The following is a 13,368-nucleotide window of genomic DNA, read 5'->3' as shown; positions in this document are numbered from 1 at the left end:
CGGTTAACTGACGACAACTGTAAAAAATCCACTCTCTCGCGTTATAGAACGGCGTGCTCCGGACGCATTTCGTGGAGACGAACGCCAGCAATGATGAGAGCAAAAGGTGCCTACAAATGCTGTCGTTGCACCACGCACTGTTCTACGACCATTCACCAAGCAGACGCTCACGCCTTGTTGTGCTGCTTCCTTTGCGGGCAATGAGTGCATCTGCCTTCGACACAGGAGACATTACACGCTTGGCAGCTGTGGGATTGGAACCCACGCCTCCGAAGAGAATGGTGCCTGACACCAGCGCCTTAGACCGCTCGGCCACGCTACCTACACAACACGCGCGTCACAAGAGCTGCGTCCTACCCCACGAGAACACACCGCAACGGCACAAAAATGAGACGTAAAAAGTGGCAACGGTGGGATTCGAACCCACGCCTCCGAAGAGACTGGTGCCTAAAACCAGCGCCTTAGACCGCTCGGCCACGTTACCGTTGCAGCAGCAGCGGCAAAACGTTTCCTTTGTACTACAAAGATCACTTCGAAATGGAAGTATCTTGGCATGTATTTCCACTGCTCTCCCACTGGAAGCGTCCCTTTAGGCCATCCACAGCAAGAAAAAGCCGTGCCCGCCGCATGGTAGCGACGCCACTTGTCTGTAGCTGTCGCAGTTAAGGAGACAGCGTCAAGAGACGTTTTCGTGCCGTGACCAGGTTTCGAACCTGGGCTTTCCGTAACCACTAAATTATCGTAGCTGTAACTGTCAGGCGGAGCTAGAATGCTCCATGTGTCAAACATATGTGAGCTCAAGGAGGTTACACTTGAAGAAAAAGCGGCAGGTTAACGCGATCACAGCGAAACCCCCGACAGCTACAGGACTCGAAACCGCGCCAACAGAGAGACTGGTGCCTTAAACCAGCGCCTTAAAGCGCTCGGCCACGCTACATGCGCTGCTTGGTGCGCCAGTGTTCCTAGCATTTGTACAAACAGTGCACGCCACAGCTTCCTGTTCTGCTGGGACTGGCTGCTCATCCATCGCACTTCAAACAACTGCCCTTTTCGACTACAGAGAGCAGCGGACGTCTGCGCTCTGGGAGGCGACATTACGTGTTGGGGATGAAGTGGTAGTGCAAACTGCGGCCTGCGGAACACGAGTGAAAAAATCAAGAGAGTACTGTCATTTCGAGTACTCGTCATTGCAACGGCAGCAAGGCAAAACTTTCAAAATTGCCGTGACCAGAATTCGAACCTGGGTTATTGCGGCCACAACGCAATGTCCTAACCACTAGACGATCACGGCCATGGCCACGGAGGCGCCCGCGAAGGCAGCTGGCTGGAATGCAAGTGGCGATACCCAGCAAAGCCTAGGCCAAGGTGTACGCCACAGCAGTGTCAGACACGGTCTCCATCACATGTATACGAGCAAATGAACGTGCCTGCGCTGTCAGGACACTAACTACAGTGGTTAGCTGCATTCACCTCCGTGGCAATGTCTTGCAGTCCCCCAAGCCTCTTGACTACAGGTATGTGGCTGGATAACAAGTGGATAGACGCTTCATCTCTCTCGCCGTCAGGTGTTGCCGTGAATCATACTTAACGTAGCTTTCTGCACGCGTCAGCGTAGCGTCAGTCGAGCAAAGTCGAGACAAGTCGCATAAGAGGAGCAACAAAAACGCGCAATTCCGGTACCGGGAATCGAACCCGGGCCTCCTGGGTGAGAGCCAGGTATCCTAGCCACTAGACCACACCGGATAACGACGGCAGTGCTCTTTCCAGCGAACGCAGCAGCCACGCACGGTTAACTGACGACAACTGTAAAAAATCCACTCTCTCGCGTTATAGAACGGCGTGCTCCGGACGCATTTCGTGGAGACGAACGCCAGCAATGATGAGAGCAAAAGGTGCCTACAAATGCTGTCGTTGCACCACGCACTGTTCTACGACCATTCACCAAGCAGACGCTCACGCCTTGTTGTGCTGCTTCCTTTGCGGGCAATGAGTGCATCTGCCTTCGACACAGGAGACATTACACGCTTGGCAGCTGTGGGATTGGAACCCACGCCTCCGAAGAGAATGGTGCCTGACACCAGCGCCTTAGACCGCTCGGCCACGCTACCTACACAACACGCGCGTCACAAGAGCTGCGTCCTACCCCACGAGAACACACCGCAACGGCACAAAAATGAGACGTAAAAAGTGGCAACGGTGGGATTCGAACCCACGCCTCCGAAGAGACTGGTGCCTAAAACCAGCGCCTTAGACCGCTCGGCCACGTTACCGTTGCAGCAGCAGCGGCAAAACGTTTCCTTTGTACTACAAAGATCACTTCGAAATGGAAGTATCTTGGCATGTATTTCCACTGCTCTCCCACTGGAAGCGTCCCTTTAGGCCATCCACAGCAAGAAAAAGCCGTGCCCGCCGCATGGTAGCGACGCCACTTGTCTGTAGCTGTCGCAGTTAAGGAGACAGCGTCAAGAGACGTTTTCGTGCCGTGACCAGGTTTCGAACCTGGGCTTTCCGTAACCACTAAATTATCGTAGCTGTAACTGTCAGGCGGAGCTAGAATGCTCCATGTGTCAAACATATGTGAGCTCAAGGAGGTTACACTTGAAGAAAAAGCGGCAGGTTAACGCGATCACAGCGAAACCCCCGACAGCTACAGGACTCGAAACCGCGCCAACAGAGAGACTGGTGCCTTAAACCAGCGCCTTAAAGCGCTCGGCCACGCTACATGCGCTGCTTGGTGCGCCAGTGTTCCTAGCATTTGTACAAACAGTGCACGCCACAGCTTCCTGTTCTGCTGGGACTGGCTGCTCATCCATCGCACTTCAAACAACTGCCCTTTTCGACTACAGAGAGCAGCGGACGTCTGCGCTCTGGGAGGCGACATTACGTGTTGGGGATGAAGTGGTAGTGCAAACTGCGGCCTGCGGAACACGAGTGAAAAAATCAAGAGAGTACTGTCATTTCGAGTACTCGTCATTGCAACGGCAGCAAGGCAAAACTTTCAAAATTGCCGTGACCAGAATTCGAACCTGGGTTATTGCGGCCACAACGCAATGTCCTAACCACTAGACGATCACGGCCATGGCCACGGAGGCGCCCGCGAAGGCAGCTGGCTGGAATGCAAGTGGCGATACCCAGCAAAGCCTAGGCCAAGGTGTACGCCACAGCAGTGTCAGACACGGTCTCCATCACATGTATACGAGCAAATGAACGTGCCTGCGCTGTCAGGACACTAACTACAGTGGTTAGCTGCATTCACCTCCGTGGCAATGTCTTGCAGTCCCCCAAGCCTCTTGACTACAGGTATGTGGCTGGATAACAAGTGGAATAGACGCTTCATCTCTCTCGCCGTCAGGTGTTGCCGTGAATCATACTTAACGTAGCTTTCTGCACGCGTCAGCGTAGCGTCAGTCGAGCAAAGTCGAGACAAGTCGCATAAGAGGAGCCAACAAAAACGCGCAATTCCGGTACCGGGAATCGAACCCGGGCCTCCTGGGTGAGAGCCAGGTATCCTAGCCACTAGACCACACCGGATAACGACGGCAGTGCTCTTTCCAGCGAACGCAGCAGCCACGCACGGTTAACTGACGACAACTGTAAAAAAATCCACTCTCTCGCGTTATAGAACGGCGTGCTCCGGACGCATTTCGTGGAGACGAACGCCAGCAATGATGAGAGCAAAAGGTGCCTACAAATGCTGTCGTTGCACCACGCACTGTTCTACGACCATTCACCAAGCAGACGCTCACGCCTTGTTGTGCTGCTTCCTTTGCGGGCAATGAGTGCATCTGCCTTCGACACAGGAGACATTACACGCTTGGCAGCTGTGGGATTGGAACCCACGCCTCCGAAGAGAATGGTGCCTGACACCAGCGCCTTAGGACCGCTCGGCCACGCTACCTACACAACACGCGCGTCACAAGAGCTGCGTCCTACCCCACGAGAACACACCGCAACGGCACAAAAATGAGACGTAAAAAGTGGCAACGGTGGGATTCGAACCCACGCCTCCGAAGAGACTGGTGCCTAAAACCAGCGCCTTAGACCGCTCGGCCACGTTACCGTTGCAGCAGCAGCGGCAAAACGTTTCCTTTGTACTACAAAGATCACTTCGAAATGGAAGTATCTTGGCATGTATTTCCACTGCTCTCCCACTGGAAGCGTCCCTTTAGGCCATCCACAGCAAGAAAAAGCCGTGCCCGCCGCATGGTAGCGACGCCACTTGTCTGTAGCTGTCGCAGTTAAGGAGACAGCGTCAAGAGACGTTTTCGTGCCGTGACCAGGTTTCGAACCTGGGCTTTCCGTAACCACTAAATTATCGTAGCTGTAACTGTCAGGCGGAGCTAGAATGCTCCATGTGTCAAACATATGTGAGCTCAAGGAGGTTACACTTGAAGAAAAAGCGGCAGGTTAACGCGATCACAGCGAAACCCCCGACAGCTACAGGACTCGAAACCGCGCCAACAGAGAGACTGGTGCCTTAAACCAGCGCCTTAAAGCGCTCGGCCACGCTACATGCGCTGCTTGGTGCGCCAGTGTTCCTAGCATTTGTACAAACAGTGCACGCCACAGCTTCCTGTTCTGCTGGGACTGGCTGCTCATCCATCGCACTTCAAACAACTGCCCTTTTCGACTACAGAGAGCAGCGGACGTCTGCGCTCTGGGAGGCGACATTACGTGTTGGGGATGAAGTGGTAGTGCAAACTGCGGCCTGCGGAACACGAGTGAAAAAATCAAGAGAGTACTGTCATTTCGAGTACTCGTCATTGCAACGGCAGCAAGGCAAAACTTTCAAAATTGCCGTGACCAGAATTCGAACCTGGGTTATTGCGGCCACAACGCAATGTCCTAACCACTAGACGATCACGGCCATGGCCACGGAGGCGCCCGCGAAGGCAGCTGGCTGGAATGCAAGTGGCGATACCCAGCAAAGCCTAGGCCAAGGTGTACGCCACAGCAGTGTCAGACACGGTCTCCATCACATGTATACGAGCAAATGAACGTGCCTGCGCTGTCAGGACACTAACTACAGTGGTTAGCTGCATTCACCTCCGTGGCAATGTCTTGCAGTCCCCCAAGCCTCTTGACTACAGGTATGTGGCCTGGATAACAAGTGGATAGACGCTTCATCTCTCTCGCCCGTCAGGTGTTGCCGTGAATCATACTTAACGTAGCTTTCTGCACGCGTCAGCGTAGCGTCAGTCGAGCAAAGTCGAGACAAGTCGCATAAGAGGAGCAACAAAAACGCGCAATTCCGGGTACCGGGAATCGAACCCGGGCCTCCTGGGTGAGAGCCAGGTAATCCTAGCCACTAGACCACACCGGATAACGACGGCAGTGCTCTTTCCAGCGAACGCAGCAGCCACGCACGGTTAACTGACGACAACTGTAAAAAATCCACTCTCTCGCGTTATAGAACGGCGTGCTCCGGACGCATTTCGTGGAGACGAACGCCAGCAATGATGAGAGCAAAAGGTGCCTACAAATGCTGTCGTTGCACCACGCACTGTTCTACGACCATTCACCAAGCAGACGCTCACGCCTTGTTGTGCTGCTTCCTTTGCGGGCAATGAGTGCATCTGCCTTCGACACAGGAGACATTACACGCTTGGCAGCTGTGGGATTGGAACCCACGCCTCCGAAGAGAATGGTGCCTGACACCAGCGCCTTAGACCGCTCGGCCACGCTACCTACACAACACGCGCGTCACAAGAGCTGCGTCCTACCCCACGAGAACACACCGCAACGGCACAAAAATGAGACGTAAAAAGTGGCAACGGTGGGATTCGAACCCACGCCTCCGAAGAGACTGGTGCCTAAAACCAGCGCCTTAGACCGCTCGGCCACGTTACCGTTGCAGCAGCAGCGGCAAAACGTTTCCTTTGTACTACAAAGATCACTTCGAAATGGAAGTATCTTGGCATGTATTTCCACTGCTCTCCCACTGGAAGCGTCCCTTTAGGCCATCCACAGCAAGAAAAAGCCGTGCCCGCCGCATGGTAGCGACGCCACTTGTCTGTAGCTGTCGCAGTTAAGGAGACAGCGTCAAGAGACGTTTTCGTGCCGTGACCAGGTTTCGAACCTGGGCTTTCCGTAACCACTAAATTATCGTAGCTGTAACTGTCAGGCGGAGCTAGAATGCTCCATGTGTCAAACATATGTGAGCTCAAGGAGGTTACACTTGAAGAAAAAGCGGCAGGTTAACGCGATCACAGCGAAACCCCCGACAGCTACAGGACTCGAAACCGCGCCAACAGAGAGACTGGTGCCTTAAACCAGCGCCTTAAAGCGCTCGGCCACGCTACATGCGCTGCTTGGTGCGCCAGTGTTCCTAGCATTTGTACAAACAGTGCACGCCACAGCTTCCTGTTCTGCTGGGACTGGCTGCTCATCCATCGCACTTCAAACAACTGCCCTTTTCGACTACAGAGAGCAGCGGACGTCTGCGCTCTGGGAGGCGACATTACGTGTTGGGGATGAAGTGGTAGTGCAAACTGCGGCCTGCGGAACACGAGTGAAAAAATCAAGAGAGTACTGTCATTTCGAGTACTCGTCATTGCAACGGCAGCAAGGCAAAACTTTCAAAATTGCCGTGACCAGAATTCGAACCTGGGTTATTGCGGCCACAACGCAATGTCCTAACCACTAGACGATCACGGCCATGGCCACGGAGGCGCCCGCGAAGGCAGCTGGCTGGAATGCAAGTGGCGATACCCAGCAAAGCCTAGGCCAAGGTGTACGCCACAGCAGTGTCAGACACGGTCTCCATCACATGTATACGAGCAAAATGAACGTGCCTGCGCTGTCAGGACACTAACTACAGTGGTTAGCTGCATTCACCTCCGTGGCAATGTCTTGCAGTCCCCCAAGCCTCTTGACTACAGGTATGTGGCTGGATAACAAGTGGATAGACGCTTCATCTCTCTCGCCGTCAGGTGTTGCCGTGAATCATACTTAACGTAGCTTTCTGCACGCGTCAGCGTAGCGTCAGTCGAGCAAAGTCGAGACAAGTCGCATAAGAGGAGCAACAAAAACGCGCAATTCCGGTACCGGGAATCGAACCCGGGCCTCCTGGGTGAGAGCCAGGTATCCTAGCCACTAGACCACACCGGATAACGACGGCAGTGCTCTTTCCAGCGAACGCAGCAGCCACGCACGGTTAACTGACGACAACTGTAAAAAATCCACTCTCTCGCGTTATAGAACGGCGTGCTCCGGACGCATTTCGTGGAGACGAACGCCAGCAATGATGAGAGCAAAAGGTGCCTACAAATGCTGTCGTTGCACCACGCACTGTTCTACCGACCATTCACCAAGCAGACGCTCACGCCTTGTTGTGCTGCTTCCTTTGCGGGCAATGAGTGCATCTGCCTTCGACACAGGAGACATTACACGCTTGGCAGCTGTGGGATTGGAACCCACGCCTCCGAAGAGAATGGTGCCTGACACCAGGCGCCTTAGACCGCTCGGCCACGCTACCTACACAACACGCGCGTCACAAGAGCTGCGTCCTACCCCACGAGAACACACCGCAACGGCACAAAAATGAGACGTAAAAAGTGGCAACGGTGGGATTCGAACCCACGCCTCCGAAGAGACTGGTGCCTAAAACCAGCGCCTTAGACCGCTCGGCCACGTTACCGTTGCAGCAGCAGCGGCAAAACGTTTCCTTTGTACTACAAAGATCACTTCGAAATGGAAGTATCTTGGCATGTATTTCCACTGCTCTCCCACTGGAAGCGTCCCTTTAGGCCATCCACAGCAAGAAAAAGCCGTGCCCGCCGCATGGTAGCGACGCCACTTGTCTGTAGCCTGTCGCAGTTAAGGAGACAGCGTCAAGAGACGTTTTCGTGCCGTGACCAGGTTTCGAACCTGGGCTTTCCGTAACCACTAAATTATCGTAGCTGTAACTGTCAGGCGGAGCTAGAATGCTCCATGTGTCAAACATATGTGAGCTCAAGGAGGTTACACTTGAAGAAAAAGCGGCAGGTTAACGCGATCACAGCGAAACCCCCGACAGCTACAGGACTCGAAACCGCGCCAACAGAGAGACTGGTGCCTTAAACCAGCGCCTTAAAGCGCTCGGCCACGCTACATGCGCTGCTTGGTGCGCCAGTGTTCCTAGCATTTGTACAAACAGTGCACGCCACAGCTTCCTGTTCTGCTGGGACTGGCTGCTCATCCATCGCACTTCAAACAACTGCCCTTTTCGACTACAGAGAGCAGCGGACGTCTGCGCTCTGGGAGGCGACATTACGTGTTGGGGATGAAGTGGTAGTGCAAACTGCGGCCTGCGGAACACGAGTGAAAAAATCAAGAGAGTACTGTCATTTCGAGTACTCGTCATTGCAACGGCAGCAAGGCAAAACTTTCAAAATTGCCGTGACCAGAATTCGAACCTGGGTTATTGCGGCCACAACGCAATGTCCCTAACCACTAGACGATCACGGCCATGGCCACGGAGGCGCCCGCGAAGGCAGCTGGCTGGAATGCAAGTGGCGATACCCAGCAAAGCCTAGGCCAAGGGTGTACGCCACAGCAGTGTCAGACACGGTCTCCATCACATGTATACGAGCAAATGAACGTGCCTGCGCTGTCAGGACACTAACTACAGTGGTTAGCTGCATTCACCTCCGTGGCAATGTCTTGCAGTCCCCCAAGCCTCTTGACTACAGGTATGTGGCTGGATAACAAGTGGATAGACGCTTCATCTCTCTCGCCGTCAGGTGTTGCCGTGAATCATACTTAACGTAGCTTTCTGCACGCGTCAGCGTAGCGTCAGTCGAGCAAAGTCGAGACAAGTCGCATAAGAGGAGCAACAAAAACGCGCAATTCCGGTACCGGGAATCGAACCCGGGCCTCCTGGGTGAGAGCCAGGTATCCTAGCCACTAGACCACACCGGATAACGACGGCAGTGCTCTTTCCAGCGAACGCAGCAGCCACGCACGGTTAACTGACGACAACTGTAAAAAATCCACTCTCTCGCGTTATAGAACGGCGTGCTCCGGACGCATTTCGTGGAGACGAACGCCAGCAATGATGAGAGCAAAAGGTGCCTACAAATGCTGGTCGTTGCACCACGCACTGTTCTACGACCATTCACCAAGCAGACGCTCACGCCTTGTTGTGCTGCTTCCTTTGCGGGCAATGAGTGCATCTGCCTTCGACACAGGAGACATTACACGCTTGGCAGCTGTGGGATTGGAACCCACGCCTCCGAAGAGAATGGTGCCTGACACCAGCGCCTTAGACCGCTCGGCCACGCTACCTACACAACACGCGCGTCACAAGAGCTGCGTCCTACCCCACGAGAACACACCGCAACGGCACAAAAATGAGACGTAAAAAGTGGCAACGGTGGGATTCGAACCCACGCCTCCGAAGAGACTGGTGCCTAAAACCAGCGCCTTAGACCGCTCGGCCACGTTACCGTTGCAGCAGCAGCGGCAAAACGTTTCCTTTGTACTACAAAGATCACTTCGAAATGGAAGTATCTTGGCATGTATTTCCACTGCTCTCCCACTGGAAGCGTCCCCTTTAGGCCATCCACAGCAAGAAAAAGCCGTGCCCGCCGCATGGTAGCGACGCCACTTGTCTGTAGCTGTCGCAGTTAAGGAGACAGCGTCAAGAGACGTTTTCGTGCCGTGACCAGGTTTCGAACCTGGGCTTTCCGTAACCACTAAATTATCGTAGCTGTAACTGTCAGGCGGAGCTAGAATGCTCCATGTGTCAAACATATGTGAGCTCAAGGAGGTTACACTTGAAGAAAAAGCGGCAGGTTAACGCGATCACAGCGAAACCCCCGACAGCTACAGGACTCGAAACCGCGCCAACAGAGAGACTGGTGCCTTAAACCAGCGCCTTAAAGCGCTCGGCCACGCTACATGCGCTGCTTGGTGCGCCAGTGTTCCTAGCATTTGTACAAACAGTGCACGCCACAGCTTCCTGTTCTGCTGGGACTGGCTGCTCATCCATCGCACTTCAAACAACTGCCCTTTTCGACTACAGAGAGCAGCGGACGTCTGCGCTCTGGGAGGCGACATTACGTGTTGGGGATGAAGTGGTAGTGCAAACTGCGGCCTGCGGAACACGAGTGAAAAAATCAAGAGAGTACTGTCATTTCGAGTACTCGTCATTGCAACGGCAGCAAGGCAAAACTTTCAAAATTGCCGTGACCAGAATTCGAACCTGGGTTATTGCGGCCACAACGCAATGTCCTAACCACTAGACGATCACGGCCATGGCCACGGAGGCGCCCGCGAAGGCAGCTGGCTGGAATGCAAGTGGCGATACCCAGCAAAGCCTAGGCCAAGGTGTACGCCACAGCAGTGTCAGACACGGTCTCCATCACATGTATACGAGCAAATGAACGTGCCTGCGCTGTCAGGACACTAACTACAGTGGTTAGCTGCATTCACCTCCGTGGCAATGTCTTGCAGTCCCCCAAGCCTCTTGACTACAGGTATGTGGCTGGATAACAAGTGGATAGACGCTTCATCTCTCTCGCCGTCAGGTGTTGCCGTGAATCATACTTAACGTAGCTTTCTGCACGCGTCAGCGTAGCGTCAGTCGAGCAAAGTCGAGACAAGTCGCATAAGAGGAGCAACAAAAACGCGCAATTCCGGTACCGGGAATCGAACCCGGGCCTCCTGGGTGAGAGCCAGGTATCCTAGCCACTAGACCACACCGGATAACGACGGCAGTGCTCTTTCCAGCGAACGCAGCAGCCACGCACGGTTAACTGACGACAACTGTAAAAAAATCCACTCTCTCGCGTTATAGAACGGCGTGCTCCGGACGCATTTCGTGGAGACGAACGCCAGCAATGATGAGAGCAAAAGGTGCCTACAAATGCTGTCGTTGCACCACGCACTGTTCTACGACCATTCACCAAGCAGACGCTCACGCCTTGTTGTGCTGCTTCCTTTGCGGGCAATGAGTGCATCTGCCTTCGACACAGGAGACATTACACGCTTGGCAGCTGTGGGATTGGAACCCACGCCTCCGAAGAGAATGGTGCCTGACACCAGCGCCTTAGACCGCTCGGCCACGCTACCTACACAACACGCGCGTCACAAGAGCTGCGTCCTACCCCACGAGAACACACCGCAACGGCACAAAAATGAGACGTAAAAAGTGGCAACGGTGGGATTCGAACCCACGCCTCCGAAGAGACTGGTGCCTAAAACCAGCGCCTTAGACCGCTCGGCCACGTTACCGTTGCAGCAGCAGCGGCAAAACGTTTCCTTTGTACTACAAAGATCACTTCGAAATGGAAGTATCTTGGCATGTATTTCCACTGCTCTCCCACTGGAAGCGTCCCTTTAGGCCATCCACAGCAAGAAAAAGCCGTGCCCGCCGCATGGTAGCGACGCCACTTGTCTGTAGCTGTCGCAGTTAAGGAGACAGCGTCAAGAGACGTTTTCGTGCCGTGACCAGGTTTCGAACCTGGGCTTTCCGTAACCACTAAATTATCGTAGCTGTAACTGTCAGGCGGAGCTAGAATGCTCCATGTGTCAAACATATGTGAGCTCAAGGAGGTTACACTTGAAGAAAAAGCGGCAGGTTAACGCGATCACAGCGAAACCCCCGACAGCTACAGGACTCGAAACCGCGCCAACAGAGAGACTGGTGCCTTAAACCAGCGCCTTAAAGCGCTCGGCCACGCTACATGCGCTGCTTGGTGCGCCAGTGTTCCTAGCATTTGTACAAACAGTGCACGCCACAGCTTCCTGTTCTGCTGGGACTGGCTGCTCATCCATCGCACTTCAAACAACTGCCCTTTTCGACTACAGAGAGCAGCGGACGTCTGCGCTCTGGGAGGCGACATTACGTGTTGGGGATGAAGTGGTAGTGCAAACTGCGGCCTGCGGAACACGAGTGAAAAAATCAAGAGAGTACTGTCATTTCGAGTACTCGTCATTGCAACGGCAGCAAGGCAAAACTTTCAAAATTGCCGTGACCAGAATTCGAACCTGGGTTATTGCGGCCACAACGCAATGTCCTAACCACTAGACGATCACGGCCATGGCCACGGAGGCGCCCGCGAAGGCAGCTGGCTGGAATGCAAGTGGCGATACCCAGCAAAGCCTAGGCCAAGGTGTACGCCACAGCAGTGTCAGACACGGTCTCCATCACATGTATACGAGCAAATGAACGTGCCTGCGCTGTCAGGGACACTAACTACAGTGGTTAGCTGCATTCACCTCCGTGGCAATGTCTTGCAGTCCCCCAAGCCTCTTGACTACAGGTATGTGGCTGGATAACAAGTGGATAGACGCTTCATCTCTCTCGCCGTCAGGTGTTGCCGTGAATCATACTTAACGTAGCTTTCTGCACGCGTCAGCGTAGCGTCAGTCGAGCAAAGTCGAGACAAGTCGCATAAGAGGAGCAACAAAAACGCGCAATTCCGGTACCGGGAATCGAACCCGGGCCTCCTGGGTGAGAGCCAGGTATCCTAGCCACTAGACCACACCGGATAACGACGGCAGTGCTCTTTCCAGCGAACGCAGCAGCCACGCACGGTTAACTGACGACAACTGTAAAAAATCCACTCTCTCGCGTTATAGAACGGCGTGCTCCGGACGCATTTCGTGGAGACGAACGCCAGCAATGATGAGAGCAAAAGGTGCCTACAAATGCTGTCGTTGCACCACGCACTGTTCTACGACCATTCACCAAGCAGACGCTCACGCCTTGTTGTTGCTGCTTCCTTTGCGGGCAATGAGTGCATCTGCCTTCGACACAGGAGACATTACACGCTTGGCAGCTGTGGGATTGGAACCCACGCCTCCGAAGAGAATGGTGCCTGACACCAGCGCCTTAGACCGCTCGGCCACGCTACCTACACAACACGCGCGTCACAAGAGCTGCGTCCTACCCCACGAGAACACACCGCAACGGCACAAAAATGAGACGTAAAAAAGTGGCAACGGTGGGATTCGAACCCACGCCTCCGAAGAGACTGGTGCCTAAAACCAGCGCCTTAGACCGCTCGGCCACGTTACCGTTGCAGCAGCAGCGGCAAAACGTTTCCTTTGTACTACAAAGATCACTTCGAAATGGAAGTATCTTGGCATGTATTTCCACTGCTCTCCCACTGGAAGCGTCCCTTTAGGCCATCCACAGCAAGAAAAAGCCGTGCCCGCCGCATGGTAGCGACGCCACTTGTCTGTAGCTGTCGCAGTTAAGGAGACAGCGTCAAGAGACGTTTTCGTGCCGTGACCAGGTTTCGAACCTGGGCTTTCCGTAACCACTAAATTATCGTAAGCTGTAACTGTCAGGCGGAGCTAGAATGCTCCATGTGTCAAACATATGTGAGCTCAAGGAGGTTACACTTGAAGAAAAAGCGGCAGGTTAACGCGATCACA

The 13,368-nt window shown here is 54.0% G+C and overlaps 21 non-coding genes across 21 annotated transcripts; all 21 read right to left on the bottom strand.

The window, feature by feature from the left end:
• Positions 1-402: 402 nt before the first annotated feature.
• Positions 403-484, bottom strand: Trnal-uag (transfer RNA leucine (anticodon UAG)). The gene has a single exon. It is a non-coding gene; the product is annotated as a tRNA-Leu (tRNA).
• Positions 485-1,219: 735 nt separating this feature from the next.
• Trnah-gug (transfer RNA histidin (anticodon GUG)) lies at positions 1,220-1,291 on the bottom strand. The gene has a single exon. It is a non-coding gene; the product is annotated as a tRNA-His (tRNA).
• A 380-nt stretch (positions 1,292-1,671) lies between these two features.
• On the bottom strand, positions 1,672-1,743 carry Trnae-cuc (transfer RNA glutamic acid (anticodon CUC)). The gene has a single exon. It is a non-coding gene; the product is annotated as a tRNA-Glu (tRNA).
• A 445-nt stretch (positions 1,744-2,188) lies between these two features.
• On the bottom strand, positions 2,189-2,270 carry Trnal-uag (transfer RNA leucine (anticodon UAG)). The gene has a single exon. It is a non-coding gene; the product is annotated as a tRNA-Leu (tRNA).
• Positions 2,271-3,005: 735 nt separating this feature from the next.
• Positions 3,006-3,077, bottom strand: Trnah-gug (transfer RNA histidin (anticodon GUG)). The gene has a single exon. It is a non-coding gene; the product is annotated as a tRNA-His (tRNA).
• A 382-nt stretch (positions 3,078-3,459) lies between these two features.
• On the bottom strand, positions 3,460-3,531 carry Trnae-cuc (transfer RNA glutamic acid (anticodon CUC)). The gene has a single exon. It is a non-coding gene; the product is annotated as a tRNA-Glu (tRNA).
• A 447-nt stretch (positions 3,532-3,978) lies between these two features.
• Trnal-uag (transfer RNA leucine (anticodon UAG)) lies at positions 3,979-4,060 on the bottom strand. The gene has a single exon. It is a non-coding gene; the product is annotated as a tRNA-Leu (tRNA).
• A 735-nt stretch (positions 4,061-4,795) lies between these two features.
• Positions 4,796-4,867, bottom strand: Trnah-gug (transfer RNA histidin (anticodon GUG)). The gene has a single exon. It is a non-coding gene; the product is annotated as a tRNA-His (tRNA).
• Positions 4,868-5,249: 382 nt separating this feature from the next.
• Trnae-cuc (transfer RNA glutamic acid (anticodon CUC)) lies at positions 5,250-5,323 on the bottom strand. Its single transcript has one exon. It is a non-coding gene; the product is annotated as a tRNA-Glu (tRNA).
• Positions 5,324-5,768: 445 nt separating this feature from the next.
• Trnal-uag (transfer RNA leucine (anticodon UAG)) lies at positions 5,769-5,850 on the bottom strand. The gene has a single exon. It is a non-coding gene; the product is annotated as a tRNA-Leu (tRNA).
• A 735-nt stretch (positions 5,851-6,585) lies between these two features.
• Trnah-gug (transfer RNA histidin (anticodon GUG)) lies at positions 6,586-6,657 on the bottom strand. Its single transcript has one exon. It is a non-coding gene; the product is annotated as a tRNA-His (tRNA).
• Positions 6,658-7,038: 381 nt separating this feature from the next.
• Positions 7,039-7,110, bottom strand: Trnae-cuc (transfer RNA glutamic acid (anticodon CUC)). The gene has a single exon. It is a non-coding gene; the product is annotated as a tRNA-Glu (tRNA).
• Positions 7,111-7,557: 447 nt separating this feature from the next.
• Trnal-uag (transfer RNA leucine (anticodon UAG)) lies at positions 7,558-7,639 on the bottom strand. The gene has a single exon. It is a non-coding gene; the product is annotated as a tRNA-Leu (tRNA).
• A 1,190-nt stretch (positions 7,640-8,829) lies between these two features.
• Trnae-cuc (transfer RNA glutamic acid (anticodon CUC)) lies at positions 8,830-8,901 on the bottom strand. Its single transcript has one exon. It is a non-coding gene; the product is annotated as a tRNA-Glu (tRNA).
• A 446-nt stretch (positions 8,902-9,347) lies between these two features.
• Positions 9,348-9,429, bottom strand: Trnal-uag (transfer RNA leucine (anticodon UAG)). The gene has a single exon. It is a non-coding gene; the product is annotated as a tRNA-Leu (tRNA).
• Positions 9,430-10,165: 736 nt separating this feature from the next.
• Trnah-gug (transfer RNA histidin (anticodon GUG)) lies at positions 10,166-10,237 on the bottom strand. Its single transcript has one exon. It is a non-coding gene; the product is annotated as a tRNA-His (tRNA).
• Positions 10,238-10,617: 380 nt separating this feature from the next.
• Positions 10,618-10,689, bottom strand: Trnae-cuc (transfer RNA glutamic acid (anticodon CUC)). Its single transcript has one exon. It is a non-coding gene; the product is annotated as a tRNA-Glu (tRNA).
• Positions 10,690-11,135: 446 nt separating this feature from the next.
• Trnal-uag (transfer RNA leucine (anticodon UAG)) lies at positions 11,136-11,217 on the bottom strand. The gene has a single exon. It is a non-coding gene; the product is annotated as a tRNA-Leu (tRNA).
• Positions 11,218-11,952: 735 nt separating this feature from the next.
• Positions 11,953-12,024, bottom strand: Trnah-gug (transfer RNA histidin (anticodon GUG)). Its single transcript has one exon. It is a non-coding gene; the product is annotated as a tRNA-His (tRNA).
• Positions 12,025-12,405: 381 nt separating this feature from the next.
• Positions 12,406-12,477, bottom strand: Trnae-cuc (transfer RNA glutamic acid (anticodon CUC)). The gene has a single exon. It is a non-coding gene; the product is annotated as a tRNA-Glu (tRNA).
• Positions 12,478-12,924: 447 nt separating this feature from the next.
• Trnal-uag (transfer RNA leucine (anticodon UAG)) lies at positions 12,925-13,006 on the bottom strand. Its single transcript has one exon. It is a non-coding gene; the product is annotated as a tRNA-Leu (tRNA).
• Between the last annotated feature and the right edge of the window lie 362 nt (positions 13,007-13,368).

Source organism: Schistocerca serialis, unplaced genomic scaffold, assembly GCF_023864345.2.
Source record: "Schistocerca serialis cubense isolate TAMUIC-IGC-003099 unplaced genomic scaffold, iqSchSeri2.2 HiC_scaffold_1074, whole genome shotgun sequence".
NCBI lineage: Eukaryota > Metazoa > Arthropoda > Insecta > Orthoptera > Acrididae > Schistocerca > Schistocerca serialis.
Note: the sequence above shows the minus strand (reverse complement) of the source record. Positions and strands in the feature narration are given on the sequence as shown.